The sequence below is a fragment of the Poromitra crassiceps genome (assembly GCF_964638095.1).
Source record: "Poromitra crassiceps genome assembly, chromosome: 1".
Taxonomy (NCBI): Eukaryota; Metazoa; Chordata; class Actinopteri; order Beryciformes; family Melamphaidae; genus Poromitra; species Poromitra crassiceps.
The window spans coordinates 113,202,895-113,216,574 of NC_139623.1; the positions used below are offsets into that span (position 1 = coordinate 113,202,895).

At 44.4% G+C, this 13,680-nt stretch overlaps 1 protein-coding gene across 2 annotated transcripts in view; it reads right to left on the minus strand.

The window, feature by feature from the left end:
• tmod4 (tropomodulin 4 (muscle)) overlaps positions 1-13,229 on the minus strand; it is a 33,890-nt gene extending 20,661 nt beyond the window's left edge. For both annotated transcript variants that reach the window (XM_083644029.1, XM_083644028.1), the window contains exon 1: positions 13,150-13,229. The gene's annotated coding sequence lies outside the window, so the exon portion shown is untranslated. The remainder of the gene's footprint in view (positions 1-13,149) is intronic.
• Between the last annotated feature and the right edge of the window lie 451 nt (positions 13,230-13,680).

The window sequence follows — 13,680 nt, forward strand, 5'->3', positions numbered from 1 at the left end:
TGTACAGATACAAATACTGTACAGATGTCAAAGTCATACTGTAAATACTGTACAGATCTCAAAGTCAGGTACTGTAAATACTGTACAGATCTCAAAGTCAGGTACTGTAAATACTGTACAGATCTCAAAGTCAGGTACTGTAAATACTGTACAGATCTCAAAGGTACTGTAAATACTGTACAGATCTCAAAGTCAGGTAGCCTACTGTAAATACTGTACAGATCTGTATTATTCTGATTTTCTGCTATGGGGCAGTACAAATCTTACTTCCCCTTTAATGCCCTGTAATGTAGAACTGAATCAGCACAACATCCATTTGTTTCTGTATTGTAGTGTGTGTGTGTGTGTGTGTGTGTGTGTGTGTGTGTGTGTGTGTGTGTGTGTGTGTGTGTGTGTGTGTGTGTGTGTGTGTGTGTGTGTGTTTTGTGTGTGTGTGTGTGTGTGTGTGTGTGTGTGTGTGTGTGTGTGTGTGTGTGTGTGTGTGTGTGTGTGTGTGTGTGTGTGTGCGCGTGTGCGTGTTTGCGGTGTCAAGAGATCAAGTTCCTGTTCCTACAAAGTTATAGATGATTCAGAAAACCACACCCGAACAATCCAGTTTCCATGACAACAGAAGATGCAGAAGATTGTTAGCGTGAAAATGGCACCGGGACTGCAGTCCTTTCTGGCCTTGCTGGTCCTGGGGACATATTACAGAAATGTCCTCACTTGCAAATCCTATCTTAACCGAAGACTTAAGATAGGCCCCAAGTTTCTGTATGGCCCCTGGTGATTAATTGATGGTATCATGCTTGAAGTCATTCTATTCTATTCTATTCTATTCTATTCTATTCTATTCTTCATGCCAAGTGTTGGTTTGCTCCAGTGACACACAGTCAATGTGTCCCTATAACCTTGTTCCTGTCAAGGTAACACCTGTGTGCTTAATATAACTGATCAGGTTACACTGTAAAACTTTATTAGAAGACACACACACACACACACACACACACACACACACACGAGCGAGCGTGCACGCACACACACACACACACACACACACACACACACACACACACACACACACACACACACACACACACACCATTATGATTGCTGATACAATGTGTGACCCTGTGATCACACTCGTCTCGTGATACATTGTGATGGTAGTATTGTCTTTCAGGGAATGGATAATGCACATTGAGTATGTCTGTGTGTGTGTGTGTGTGTGTGTGTGTGCGTGCGTGCGTGTGCGTGCGTGCGTGTGTGTGTGTGTGTGTGTGTGCGTGCGTGCGTGCGTGTAAAAGTGTGTATTTTTTTATCAATAATGTAAACTGAGCGCGCCTGCCAAATATTGATCCTGAAATGTTTTGTTTTGCCGTTTGAATGCATGAATCCTCACTGTCTAATCAAACAGCTTGTCTGAGAGAAATGCTGGACAGAGGAGAGAAGCTGTCAAAAACAGTCGAAAGCCCTAACAGGGTTTGTACAGAGGTTTGATCCCAGGTTTATGTGTCGTCCTGCAGCATTTCAACAGGAGTGTTTTTGTATGTGTGAATAATAATCTGCAGTATGTTTGCATCGAGGGAGCCTCATGGTGCAAACACACCGGACGCTATAGCGATGCGGAAAGCGCAGGTGAAGCGTCTGGAACTGCAGGCAGTTTCATTTCGGCATCCTTGTTAACAGATTAGACCGGTCACACCAGCCGCGGTGCAGGCAGCTCGTGGCCTGCGCGCGACAGTTTCCGCGTCTGCTGGTCTATTTTTGACGAGAGCCGCGAGCGATTGTGTGCAGCCAGGCACACAGGCAGTACAAGTTGTGACCGGCACAGAGCAAAACAGCGCTTTTGGTGTAAATGGCCAGGCTCTTGCTCGAGCTGAAGTTAGAGTTGGAATTGTGACTGAGAATTTAAAGACCTCCTAAAGTCAAAAATCACTTTTTCTTCTTGTTCCTTCAGTTGGATATCTGAGCTTCACTGTGCAGAATGATGTCTGTGCAGAGTTTGACACTAGACTAGTTTCTCTGAACTCACTGAAAAGGCCGTTTTCAACTAGCATGATTTGTGACATCATGAATACAGGAGCCAATCCCTGTCCAGTATTCAGCAGTTAAAGCCCCAACACATTCTCACTCGCAACTCGTCATACTGTATACTGCAGATTGGTCAGAAACCCTTGTCATTACTTTTTCATGGGTTGAGAGTGAGAATGTTGAAAGCCATGTTGTGTGCTGTAATTTATTCTAGATAACCCTGATTGGTTGCTTTGGATTTTTAAATGAGGGAGAAGGAGTTGAAGTCATTTTACAGATTTTAACAACATAATGGTGTTTTTTGTGTGGTAACAACCCATCAGACACAAATGGTTATTCAAAGTAAAGTATTTTATATACATCTTGAAACATGGCTTTAGTTTAGGGGGTCTTTAAATTGGAATATCCAAGTGGGGAAAGTGAATGAGAAACACTTTCACTTTCCTCACCAACTGTCGTTTCCCTTGAGCAAGGCACTTGCTTCATGTTTCATAATTTCAAATCTCCTGTGGCTCAGGATCAGAATAATGCTCTTCATGAATGTTTTGTAAATATAAATGAACAACAATGAATGAACAGTGTATTCATTCAACAGTGTATTCATTCAACTTTGATCATATATGTACAATAATAAATAGACCTCTAACAATGTCTTCATTAAACTTTGATCATAATGTAGATACAAAAAAAAATATACCTCTAACAATGTCTTCATTAAACTTCGACCATATATGTATATATACAATAATAAATAGGGGATAATTTGTCGTAGTAGGCCTTTAAACCCCACCTGCTCCATTGCACAAACAGCAGACTGGCCAGTGGCCAACCAAGTTCACTGGATAAATGCAGGGTAAAATCATGCTCTGTGTGTGTGTGTGTGTGTGTGTGTGTGTGTGTGTGTGTGTGTGTGTGTGTGTGTGTGTGTGTGTGTGTGTGTGTGTGTGTGTGTGTGCACGTGCGTGTGTGAGAGAGAGAGAGAGAGAGCTGGGCTGGTGACGTTGCGCTGCTCTAATGCGTAAAGCCAGTGACACAACAGTGGATGACAGCCGAGTGTGGGGACGATGGAGCAGATTAAGAGGAGAGGAAGGAGACTGCAGCTGAGATAACAAGGTAGTCTCTCCACAGACTCAAATACGGTATTACGTTGAATGGCTGCGCTCCGCATATTACATAATAGAGTATGTGCCGCTTTGCAGCTCCCGTTGTTGTTTGAGGGCGGGCCTACTCTAGGAAGTCAAAATGTAATGACCTGACAGGTCGTAGCACCAATGAGAGAGTGGTTTGTTTTCAAGAGACTCAGGTTGGATGGGCCCCCTGATCGCTAAAGTCGTTGCTGATTGAAATCCCAGGATTTCGGGGAACCAATCACTGGCCAGGATTCAGACACCAGTTTGGAGCTAGAAGTGTCCCAAAGACCCAGAAAGAGATCTGCAGCATGCAGTAACGTAGTGTATCAGACCCAGAGAGAGATCTGCAGCATGCAGTAACGTAGTATATCAGACCCATAGAGAGATCTGCAGGATGCAGTAACGTAGTATATCAGACCCAGAGAGAGATCTGCAGCATGCAGTAATGTAGTGTATCAGACCCAGAGAGAGATCTGCAGCATGCAGTAATGTAGTGTATCAGACCCATAGAGAGATCTGCAGCATGCAGTAACGTAGTGTATCAGACCCAGAGAGAGATCTGCAGCATGCAGTAACATAGTGTATCAGACCCAGAGAGATCTGCAGCATGCAGTAACATAGTGTATCAGACCCAGAGAGAGATCTGCAGCATGCAGTAATGTAGTGTATAAGACCCAGAGAGAGATCTGCAGCATGCAGTAATGTAGTGTATAAGACCCAGATAGAGATCTGTAGCATGCAGTAACATAGTGTATCAGACCCAGAGAGAGATCTGCAGCATGCAGTAACATAGTGTATCAGACCAGAGAGAGATCTGCAGCATGCAGTAGCATAGTGTATCAGACCCAGAGAGAGCTCTGCAGCATGCAGTAACATAGTGTATCAGACCCAGAGAAAGATCTGCAGCATGCAGTAACATAGTGTATCAGAGCCAGAGAGAGATCTGCAGCATGCAATAACATAGTGTATCAGACCCAGAGAGAGATCTGCAGCATGCAGTAATGTAGTGTATAAGACCCAGAGAGAGATCTGCAGCATGCAGTAACGTAGTGTATCAGACCCAGAGAGAGATCTGCAGCATGCAGTAATGTAGTGTATAAGACCCAGAGAGAGATCTGCAGCATGCAGTAATGTACTGTATCAGACCCAGAGAGAGATCTGCAGCATGCAGTAACATAGTGTATCAGACCCAGAGAGAGATCTGCAGCATGCAGTAATGTAGTGTATCAGACCCAGAGAGATCTGCAGCATGCAGTAACATAGTGTATCAGACCCAGAGAGAGATCTGCAGCAGACAGTAACAGTGTATCAGACCCAGAGAGAGATCTGCAGCATGCAGTAACATAGTGTATCAGACCCAGATAGAGATCTGTAGCATGCAGTAACATAGTGTATCAGACCCAGATAGAGATCTCCAGCAGGCAGTAACATAGTGTATCAGACCCAGATAGAGATCTGTAGCATGCAGTAATGTAGTGTATCAGACCCAGATAGAGATCTGTAGCATGCAGTAATGTAGTGTATCAGACCAGAGAGAGATCTGCAGCAGGCAGTAGCATAGTGTATCAGACCCAGAGAGAGCTCTGCAGCATGCAGTAACATAGTGTATCAGAGCCAGAGAGAGATCTGCAGCATGCAGTAATGTAGTATATCAGACACAGAGAGAGATCTGCAGCATGCATTAACATAGTGTATCAGACCCAGAGAGAGATCTGCAGCATGCAGTAATGTAGTGTATCAGACCCAGAGAGAGATCTGCAGCATGCAGTAACATAGTGTATCAGACCCAGAGAGAGATCTGCAGCATGCAGTAATGTAGTGTATCAGACCCAGAGAGAGATATGCAGCATGCAGTAATGTAGTGTATCAGACCCAGAGAGAGATCTGCAGCATGCAGTAATGTAGTGTATCAGACCCAGAGAGACATCTGCAGCAGGCAGTAACATAGTGTATCAGACCCAGAGAGACATCTGCAGCAGGCAGTAATGTAGTGTATCAGACCCAGAGAGAGAGCTGCAGCATGTAGTATAGATGCTGCAGTATAGATGCCCCTCCCGGTGGAGGGGAGTGAAAAGATCATTTTGCAGAAAGTTATTTTCTAGTAGTCTTTAAGTATTTTGATACACTGTTTTCAAGGAATTGTGTTGCTAGGTAACCATTTGAAACCTAACCTATTTCCTGTCAGTTATTGTACCAGCAAACGCTGCAACAGGATGGGCAAGGTGGTGCAGTGGTAGCGCCGTCGCCTCACAGCAAGAAGGCCCTGGGTTTGATTCCCGCCTGGGACGCAGTGGGCATTGAGTGTGTGTCCCTATTCACATGTCCTCAATGCCTATGGCCCAGGTGGGGTCGTCAAAAGGGCCTTTCTGTGTGGAGTTTGCATGTTCTCCCCGTGCTCCCCTGGGGTTTCCTCCAGATACAAACCCCCCGCAAAAAAACAACAACGAAAACACTGCAACAGGACGTAAGCTGCCTGGGGGCAATTTAGAATTTGTATGTTGTCGAATTGAAACCATCTATACTGTAGTAATCTTTATGATAATAATAATAATAATAATGATTGGATTTATATAGCGCTTTTCTAGACACCCAAAGCGCTTCACAGGAATCATTATTCATTCACACCATTCGTACCAGTGGTGGTAAGCTACGGGTGATGTAGCCACAGCTGCCCTGGGGAAGACTGACGGAAGCGTGGCAGCCATTTCGCGCCTACGGCCCCTCCGACCACCACCAACATTCATAGACATTCATACCCATTCATACGAGGCAATGAGGGTTAAGTGTCTTGCCCAAGGACACAACGACAACAGCTGGGAGGGAGCGGGATTCGAACCGCCAACCCTTGAGTCATTGGCCGACCTGCTCTACCTCCCGAGCTAATGCCGTCCCAAATGATAGTATTATGATAGCCATTTGTTCTTTATTTCCTTGTAAAGCTTATATTTTCCCATAACTTGAGACAGATGGTATGCTGCACATCACAGTATCAGGTTGATGTTAGAAAATAAAAGAAATTGATGCTACTCAGAAAGTCAAATAGTTCTGTTCTATTGGCAGTTTTCCATGCAGTGATCTCCAACTTGGGTTCATAGTTTACCAAACTTTTAGTTGATCACTTATCACACACACTACCACTTATAACCTTTATGCTACATCAGCCCATAATGTCCATAAATCAAAGATTAGGCGAAGCTTAAAGGGGCACTTCACTGAAAAACAATGCTGATTTATTTTGCACATGACCTCACACATATCTGAAAACTATCAACCGTTTTGCAGACATTCAGTTATTGCAGTTATTGAGAGTTTACTGAGCACGAGTGATGTCATCACAAGACTTGTAATTAATACAACAATGATTCAGTAACTTCTGATGACATCACTAGTGCTCAACTTAACTCAAGTCAACTTTCAATGAGAGATCATATGCAAAATAATCAGAAGTGTTTTTTAGTGAAGTGCCCCTTTAACTATAGTAGAGAATAAAGTCTGAAGGCCTGTTTCTCTTCATTGAAAGGCAGTAATGGATGCCAGAATCCCCCTCCTGTATTGAAGTAGAGCGTTGCCCTGCTTTAAATAGCTGCAAACCCTCTACCTGATGCCACATGGGGATTGTGAAAAGAGTTGAGAACAGTGAAAAGCCTTTGAGACCTGGTTATTGTTGTATAAATACACGGCTGATTTACAACACTTTGACACAATAAGAGTGTAAGCTTAGATGGCCTGTACCTGTCAATTAAAGGCAAACGAATGGCCACGGTGAACATAATACTTTTACCAAGGCAGTTTTACAAAGGGATTAGGCTGAGGTTGATACAGCAGCACTTTGGCAAGGTGACCAGGGTTACAGCAGAGCACATTGCCTATTCTGCTAACCACACATTCAGACAGTAGCCTACAAGGATATTTCAAAAATTGCAGAGGGAAATATTTAGTTGTTGGCAGCAGCATAGTAAGAAGATACAGCATAGCCTACATTCAGGGGGACTGCTCCCTAGTCCGACACCTCACGAGACCGAATTTGGGTTAGGGTCTGGGGGAGGTTAGGTTTAGGCATGGGGGTGGGGGAGGTTAGGTTTAGGGTTAGTGAAAAACGGGGAATATAGAACCCGGGGAACATAGACATGATCCCCTGTCCAATGCCTCTTTTTTCGGACTCGTGAGGTGTCGGACTCATGCCATGGCACCACATTCAGGCGGTGTCTCATCATAGACGTGTGTTCACTGGGTCAGCGTAGGAGAAATCCTCCCATTTTCACCCACGGCCATGCACAGACAACACACACGTGACCCACTGTGATCTATGTGAGGGACCAGTGTTGGTAAACAAACGGCTTACTGGGGGTCACTTTATAATGGGACCCTATAGAGAGCCAAAGTGAAACACTTCCTGCTTTCTCCCTGTACCAGCGCTGCGAAAAATATTAATGGCGGTGAACGGAGAATAAGGTTACATTTTTGATCCCGTTTGAATTGTGCCACGGGGTGCCAACGCTCATTTTGTCAATTTAAAACGTAACTTGTCAAGAATGTCAAGAAAGTCGCAGTTTGTCGCCAAACTGTTGCACCAGAAGTTATAAATCAGAAAGACTACGGTACATACACTGTCGCCTAAGTGATGTCACTTTCTCTACCGGCAAAGCTGAAGACCGGCGACATCCCACGAGCTTCCACGAGGTATGTAGTTTTTATACGAAACTAACCCCTACGTTTCAGTTTGACGACATGCAAAGTTATGTTTTAAATTGACAAAATTAGCGTTGGCACCCCGTGGCACAATTCAAACGGGATCAAAAAAGTAACCTTATTCTCCGTCCACCGCCATTCATATTTTTCGCAGCGCTGGTACAGGGAGAAAGCAGGAAGTGACGTTTCACTTTGGCTCTCTATGGAGCCAGCCTTTAGTGTCTCGCGCTAGCCGGCTGTGCTTTTCACTCAATTCACTTCATTTTAAAAACTGCGACAGTTCACACAACTTTAACACGACACCGTACATATATTATACATCAGACCCTTGAGCTACTCCTGCTCTCACTCAGAATGTCAAAATATAAGCGATGTGATGTATAGTTTTTGAGATATCAACATTTGTTTGGCACAACTCAAATTATGCTAGTTAACTGTTGCTGCCGTTCCGCATATCCGGGTGTCCGTGATGCCACGCGGATTCGTCCTATAGCTAAAGATACGATACATGCAAACACTATTATAGAGATATGTCAGTCGAAACATAAGGCACATACTTTTTTATTATTTATTTATGTATTTATTTATTTATTTATTTGGGGGGGGGGGGGGTCTCTCCCATTTTCTCCCCATTGTACTTGGCCAATTACCCTGTCCCGGTTGTTGCTCTAGCCCCTCTGCTGAGTTGTAGACATGGCACATGCATCCTCCGATACATGTGCAATTGCCAGCAGCTGCTTCTTTTCACCTGACAGTGAGGACTTTCACTGGCAGGACGTAGTACATGGGAGGATCACCCTATTCCCCCCAGTTCCCCTTCCCCTCGAACAGATGCCCAGACACACCAGAGGAAGGAGGCACTACTAGAACTTCTCTCAAACAACTACAACTCTAAAGGAACTTCTCTCAAACAACTACAACCAGAAGATCAAATGTTGTGTTTTCATTTGTTGTGACATTTCATTTAGCCTGTCCCGTGTGCAGGAAACTTTGGCCTGCAATGAACTGGAAACAGACTGGGCCTATGCAAATGGGCATCTGTCCCCAGAACTCCCAGTGGGGTTTCTATATGGACCAAAACAACGCTGTCACCTGCCACGGACAGCTGGCACTGCATGCTTCTTTTTACAGCCGGAATTTCAACAATCTCCTGGCTGCACCTGTGCGGCTGCTCTCTGTGGGGGAGTCCCCGAGGAAAGAGAAGTCTTTTCAACACTGTGCGATACAAGCCTGACACAATACTAACCTGACACTAATCAAGCCTGACACAATACTAACCTGACACTAATCAAGCCTGACACAATACTAACCTGACACTAATCAAGCCTGACACAATACTAACCTGAGCCTGACACAATAACCTGACACTAATCGAGCCTGACACAATACTAACCTGACACTAATCGAGCCTGACACAATAGTAACCTGACACTAATCGAGCCTGACACAATAGTAACCTGACAGTAATCGAGCCTGACACAATACTAACCTGACACTAGCCTGACACAATACTAACCTGACACTAATCGAGCCTGACACAATAGTAACCTGACAGTAATCGAGCCTGACACAATACTAACCTGACACTAGCCTGACACAATACTAACCTGACACTAAACAAGCCTGACAATACTAACCTGACACTAATCGAGCCTAACACAATACTAACCTGACACTAATCGAGCCTGACACAATACTAACCTGACACTAATCACACATTAGTTAAGATACAAGACTGACACTAATCACACATTAGTTAAGATACAAGCCTGACACTAATCACACATTAGTTAAGATACAAGCCTGACACTAATCACACATTAGTTAAGCCTGGTTTAATCAACTAGGCATCGATTCCTAGGCTCGCCCGCTGCACGGCCTCGCCCGCCCTGCAGCTCGCATACGCAGCTCGGCCGCTGCGTGGCCGAGGCCTGGCTGCTCCTTGATGGCAGCATACTTCAGGGATGCTGGATCACGTGTCCTGCAGCTGGCAACATACAGCTGTCCATGGCTGAAGCCAGACTCCCACTTCTTTTTTGTGATAGCACTGATCACTGATGATGTCACAGTGGGATTTATGACATCACTGATGATATCACTGGGATTTATGACATCACTGATGATGTCACAGTGGGATGTATGACATCACTGATAATGTCACAGTGGGATTTATGACATCACAGTGGGACAGAGAGACAGAGAAACAGACAGAGCCCTAGCTCCCATTTATATACTGATGATGATGACTGATGATGATGAGGATTGATGATGTGTGACTTTTATTGGACTGAGAGAAATGTCAACGCTTTAGAGCGTGGAAATAAAAGAATACAGAGAAACAGCAATTTGACTGGTATGTTCAGTCAAACTCACAGGCTTGGAAAAAAAGAAGAAAGTACCTGCTTTGTATAACCCAAAATGGGTTCCAAACATATTGAATGTTGGAGTCCTTTCACACTAGCTATAGGGAGTGGGAGAGGCAAGTCTTCTGCTATTGTTATCTACTCATGTGTGTCTTTTTGATATCACAGTCAGTTCATATTGCTGTAGGATATGTGTTGCATCATATGAACATTCATCCAAGGAATTTGATATGACCAGCAATTTGAAATTTGAGCAACATAGACTTAATTGTTTTGGAAAAGGGCTATACAAACAATGTTTATGTTACAAGTTTATGCTGGACAACAACTATCCACTTCAAGCAATAAAACTCAAACAAGTTGAGTAAGGCTTAAGCTTCATTCAGTTCATTAGCACAGATGTGATGGTGCAATGTACTGGGCATGCTCATTACAATTAGAACGATGAAAATCACAAAAGGCAGGAAGTAACACAGGTGCAAGCAAAACATTAATGAAGGTTTCCAACTTCCAATCCATTAATGTTCCAGTGCTGGGGCCCTCGTTAATGTTTTGGTTGCACCTGTGTGACTTCTTGCTTTTTAGACACAAAATGGCTGAGGTGAAAAGGGCAAATGGTGAATGATAGAACATCTCACACCACCTGTTGAATTCCTATGAGCAGGTGCATGCAGACTGATGCTTGACTCAAGCTTTGGTTGGTTTCACTAATTGTCTGTTCATGGAGCCAGGCAGGCATTTGAAAGATAGCCTAAACCATCTGCAATTTATTTGTTTTGTATCAAAGATGGATGCTGGCCTGCATAAGAAGGAAAAAAGTAGAAGATATGTGCACTTGTGGTGGAATTTCTTATTCATACTGTAAGACAGCTTTGTTCTCATCCATTGAATGTCAATAGAACAATGCATATCTGGAGAAGTCCCATGTGCCACTGTCCCGCTCCAGTAGAGCACTCCAGTCCAAAACTAGAAGTTCTGAGCAGAGGAAAACAGCAACTTAGTGTGCGTTTATTGGCCAAAGACCATGACAGAGGTTAGATTTCAGATTAACAAAGGTTCTACCCTTAAATGATACAACCAAACCCTAATCCTTCTGTGCCAACAAATTATGTATAAGGGCAGAAGAACTTTGAAGTCATTCCTGCTCACACAGGTACTGCTCTGGTTTTAATATCAGGTGTGAAGACTAGGCTTTTGAAAGAAGGAGCCCAAAGCGACCAGGCAGCCAGTCGTCGCCCCTCTGCCACAACGGATCAGAAGACTTCTCGCCCTCCGCGTGTCGCCGTCTCCTCCTCTTGCCGCCAAAGTGTAAAATTCCAAACCAGCCCCCAGCTTAATTTTAGCTTCACAAGTCAGCTACTTCCAGTCGTGTAAATCTTCCCCTAGGTTGGGTTGCGCCTTCCACCATTTTCAAGGCCTAAGAACAACTTGTGTGGCAGTATTGGATAGGTTGCCAGAACGAACGTTTACCAAAAACTGTGCACGAGTGATGATATAAATTCAAATTTCTTGAGACTCTTTTGGCACTTTAGACACCGTTAAAAACCAGCAACAAGTGGGCATGTTTTCCAATGCTCTCAAACGCTCTACAGGTGGCATATCTCAATGAAAGAGACATCTTGTTCTCCACAAATGTCCTGTGATTCATGCTTTTCTGCTCACCACAGTTTTAAAGAGTGGTTATGATATCTTAGTTACTGTCACTTTCTGTCAGCTAGAACTAGTCTGGTCATTCTCCTTTGACCTCTCTCATCAACAACAAGGTATTTTCGTCCACAAAACTGCCGCTCACTGAAGTTTCTGTTTTCCACATCATTCTGTGTGAACTCTAGAGTGTTGTGTGTGAAAATCCCAGGAGATCAAGCAGGTCCAGAAGTACTCAAACCGCCCATCTGGCACCAACAGCCATGCACGCTCAAAGTCACTGACATCACATTTCTTCCCCATTCTGATGTTTGCTGATCTGTATCTGCATGATCTTATGCCTTGCACTGCTGCCACATGATTGGCTGACTGGATAATTGCATGAGTAAGCAGGTGTACAGGTGTTCCTAATAAAGTGCTCAGTGAGGGTATATCCACATTTAGAGCAAGAACTCTCCTTCTCTTTACCAGCCATCGGGCCCCCCAAAAAACACAGCTATACAAAATGTCAGGCACTCCAGTATCTTATTACGAAGGAGGAGAAGAGACTCTCTAACTCCATGCACCCCTCTGAGACAACATCTCACCCTGTGAGGAATTACCTGCACAGCAATGGACACTTGACTTAACTCCCTCCAAATCAGAATCAGAATCAGAATCAGAAAGACTTTAATGATCCCCGGGGGGAAATTGGGACAAGTTACAGTTGCTCGTTCACATAACACAGATAGCATAAAATAAAATACACAGTAGTAATGCGATAGTAATAACATTTACATTTACATTTAGATTACGTCATTTGGCAGACGCTTTTATCCAAAGCGACTTACAGTAACACACTTTTTGTCAGCAATAGAGCAATCAACTATGGAGCACAGTCTATGACAACTAATAAGCAGAAGAAGAAGAAGAAGAAGAAGAAGTACCAGCCGAACAGCTTGATTTGAGTGACAGCCTCTCAGTTGAGGCTGTCACTCAGCAGTTTTGAGAGTTCAGGAGCAGGTCTGCCAGAGACAGCACACACACCAGATACGAGTCCAGCATTAGCCTGACACTGATTGGGATTAATTTGCACCCAAAAAGCAGCCAAGTTATTCTGCTGGACAGAGATTCACCCGTGTCCTCGTTCACCCGCCCCGGCTCAACACATACAGACACTCACAACAGGCACAGTTGAGGGAAGGTGGCCCCCAAAAACAGGCAACCCCAGAGGGCGAGATTAGAGACAAGGTCAACCCCCCAAAGTCAGCAAGATCCCCCCCAAACTGAGAGGGAGAGAGAGAGAGAGAGGGAAGCGGCCTCCCACCTACCTTCACAGAGGCGCAGTGCTGGAGCCCCTCGGCAAGGCAGAGCCTGCAGTTTGGAACCAGAGAAAGTTGATTCTTTCTCTCTCTCTTCCCCTCCCCTTCTCCCTCCCTCCCTCCCTCCCCTCTCTCTCTCTCTCTCTCTCTCTCCCTCTCTCCCTGAGGGGAGAGTTTCAGGGAGCTTCACAGCCGTGGCTCTGCTGAGACAGCTGATATTGGCGGCACTTGGAGAAGTCAGCGTTTTATTATTTTGGCTTTGCTGGAGTGAGTCGCGGGGGGGGGGGTAGGGAGACATAGGGAGAGAGAGAAGTGGGGCATGATGAACTCATGTTCATCAGTCACTCAATTAACACTGGGTGAAGTCACATGTGGGCAGTAGTGACATCTAGTGGTTATAGTTTGCACCTTCATTATTAACAGTTGTTTCCACCACCTATTCAAAACCTCATCGCATACAGAAAGAAAAGTTACCCGAAACGTATCAATCAATATTTCAATAAAGGATAGAAGAATCAACCCACAAAAATGCTTCAAGGT